Raw genomic sequence first — 3818 nt, 5'->3', positions numbered from 1 at the left:
AAAATTTTTTTACTTTTCATCTTAAAAAATTTACTTCATCACTTTTGATTATACATTATACATATCTGCATCTGGGGCTCCAAAGGAGATTTCACACAAAAAATAGAGTAACTGCTGCAACCATTATTGAGTGATCTTCAGCAAAATTTTACTTCTGTGTGGTACTTACACCATAATTTGGTAATTTTTGCACTCTGCTGGATCTGAGTTTTTGGGACAGGCACAAATCTTTTCCAGTGGATTGGTCAGGTAACTGTCATCCACGTTTATTGGTGTACAGAGTGAGTGCTTCTAGCATTGCATTTATTTATGAAAATGTCTCACTTGATATTCTGTTAATTCTTAGAGCCTTGTATTTACACATGCTTTCAATTTTTCTTACACGTCTTCATTTAACACTGAGATTTTATGATCAGATGCTACTTCCTGAAATAGTTGAACATCAACCATTTCTTTCATTAAAGTGACTCTGTGTATCTATTTCATTATCTTCTTATGCTTCTTGCGTCGTTCATTATTTTGCCCAGGTTGTTGTTATTGTTAGGTGCTGTTGGGTTTGTTCTGCCTCATCGTGATCTGAAGTATAACAGAATGAAACACTGCCCTGACCTTCAACATGCCCACATTGTTGCTCAGTTTGAGTACATTGTTGTAACCATCGTGTCAACCAATCTCATAACCCAAGACTCCTTCAGTGTTTCAACTCTAGACTTGACAATTTCCTTTAGGTCTTTCAGTTTGGGAAGAGCTAAATATTAGGTTTTGCAACTCTAGGTTTTTGTATATCATTACAACGCTTTAGTTTGTCTTCTTAAGCTACTGTTTATAATCTTCTGTTCAGCTCTTTTAGCTTAAATTTCTTCACAACTAGAACAATAAACACAGTAACATGTCATGGGGGCACCATATCTGAATTTCTCTGTGTACCTATTGACAGGCAGTATGGATCAGACACACCCTTCATCCTTTTTTACCCTACTTTGACATCAGCCATTCTTACCAAGGAACGTTCCTTTTATGCTGGGCTCAATAATTCATTATAATAGCCACACAGAACTTATATATGATACTCACAATTATGGAGATTTGTTAGGGAAGTTTAAAGACATAAAAGCTAGAAAACCAAAAAAGAAGCACTGAGCGAAGGCAAGAAATAATTCATATCTCAAATTGCAATGTTGAAAGATTCTATGGGCAAAACATTGAATGATGCAGATAACATCAAAAGAACATACAAAGAATACACAGAGTCACTGTACCAAAAAGATTTAGTCAACATCCATTATTTCAGGAGATATCATATGAGCAAGAACAAATGGCACTTAAGGAAGAAGTACAAACTGCACTGAAAGCATTAGCCAAAAACAAGGTTCCAGGAATTGATGGAATACCATTGAAATATTTCAACCAGTTGATGAAGCCCTTAGAAGCATTCACTCTTTTAAGCCAGGAAATTTGGATGACAGCTACTTCACCAACCGACTAGAAGAGATCCAGATTTGTACCCATTTCAAAGAAAGATGACCCAACAGAATCCTCAAGTAACAGAATAATAGCATTAATATCACACCTAAGTCAAGTTTGGGGAAAGATCATCTACAGTGGTTGGAGCAGTATATTGAGAGGGAGCGGCCAGAGATTCAGGCCAGGTTCAGAAGCGATGTGGAGCAAGGGATATCATTGCTAATATCAGTTGGATCTTGGCTAAAAGCAGAGAATACCAGAAAAATGTTTCTTTGTGTTTTATTGAAGGAACCCTAGTAGCATAATGGTTATACATTAATCTTCTGACTTCTAGGTCAGCAGTTCGAAACCACCAGCTACTCTGCAGGAGAAAGATGAGGCTTTCTGTTCCTGTAACGAGTTACAGTCTCTGACACCCACAGGTGCCTTTCTACTCTGTACTCTGGGGACTCTCTGGCTTGAAATTGACTCGATAGCAGGAAAAGAGGTGTTTAATTAACTGTGCAAAGGCATCCTACTGTGTGATCACAACACTATGAATAGTCTTGGGAAAAGTGGGAATTTCAGAACATCTGATTGTGCTCGTGGAGAACTTGTACATGGATGGAGAGGCAGTTGTGTGAACAGAAGGGAATACTGCACAATTTAAAATCAGGAAAGGTGTGTGTCAAGGCTGTATCCTCTCACCATTTTTAGTCAATCTGTTTGCTGAGCAAATAATCAGAGACGCTGGATTATATGAAGAAGAATGCAGCATCAGGATTGGAGGAAGGTTTATTAACAACCTACAACACAGAGCTGACAAAACCTTGCTTGCTGAAAGTGAGGAGGCCTTGAGACACTGGGTGATGAAGCTCGAGGATTGCAGCCTTCAGTGCAGATTACACCTTAATGTCAAGAAGAACCAAATCCTCACTACTGACCAATAAGTAACATAATGATAAATGGAGAAAAGGTTGATGTTGTCAAGGATTTTTGTCTTGCTTGGACCCACAATCAATGCTCATGGAAACAGCAGTCAAGAGATTAAATGATTGATTGCATGTGTAACTCTGCTGCACAAGATCTCTTTAAATTGTCAAATTGAAAAGCAAGAAAGTAACTTTGAGGACTAAGGTGTGCCTGAACCAAGCCATAGTATTTTCAGTTGCCTGACAGGTGTGTGAAAGTGGGACATTGAATAAGGAATACTGAACAAGAATCAATGAATTTGAATTATGGTGCTAGTGAAGAATATTGAAAGTATTATGGACTGCCAAAAGAATAAATGATTCCATCTTGTAAGAAGTACAGCCAGAACGGATAGCACAGGACCGGGAAGTGTTTCCTTCTGTTGGACATAGAATTACTATAAGTAAGAACCGACCCGATGGACCTAACCACAACCAGGAATACATTACCAAAAGTCCGGGTCAGTAACCAGTTTAGTAATCAGTTTAGAATATAATCATTGGTTCGCTGCAACACTTTTCCTCAGCCAGCAGCCAAGTCTCTTCAATTCCCAGCTTCTCAGCCATGTGATTTCTTGGCCTCTGCCTCTGTGGGCCAAGAAGCCTTCCTGCTCATTGCCTTCACAATCCCATAGTTCTGGCACTGCGTTTCTGTTCTGTTTGACGGTTCCCATGCCTCAGCCTCTGGTCTACGCTTGGCTTCCGGGCTTGTCCTTCATCCTAGTCTCCATGCCTCTTGGCCTCTGCCACATCAGACACAGATTTCAAACACACTCTCTGATGGTCCTGGAACTTCTCTCTGTGTCTGAGATGGCTCTTATACACACATGGCTTCGGTGGAGGTGCGTTTGTGTGTGTGGGGGTGGTGGTGGTGGTGGTGGTGGTGTGTGTGTCTCATTTAGCAAACCAGATCCCCAAGGAACAAAGGGTACGACTTTGTCACACTTTGTTAAAGTCAGGATTTAATCCCACTGTAAACCTGTCCATAACATAGCTTAGAACTCCTTTCAAAATGGGATTCCAGCCATAGGCATAGAATCCAGAATGACAATCCACCACCTAAGGAATTATGCCAAGAAGGACCATATTAATTGACTACATCTAATCCATTTAGTATCATGTTGCTTATTGAGATGTAGTCAATTAATATGACCCTTTAAAAAATTAATTAAATCATTTTATTGGGGGCTTATACAACTCTTATCACAATCCACACCTCCATCCATTGTGTGAAGCACTTTTTTACATTTGTTTCCCTCATCATTCTCAAAACATTTGCTTTCTGCTTGAGCCCTTGGTATCAGTTCCTCATTTTTATCCCTCCCTCCTCATTCCCCCTGCCCCGATGAACCCTTGATAATTTATAATTATTATTTTGTCATATCTTACACTGTCCCAACATTG

Source organism: Echinops telfairi, unplaced genomic scaffold (genome assembly GCF_000313985.2).
Source record: "Echinops telfairi isolate 266 unplaced genomic scaffold, ASM31398v2 ScPeMD7_3533;HRSCAF=4204_0, whole genome shotgun sequence".
Classification (NCBI taxonomy): Eukaryota; Metazoa; Chordata; class Mammalia; order Afrosoricida; family Tenrecidae; genus Echinops; species Echinops telfairi.
Note: the sequence above shows the minus strand (reverse complement) of the source record.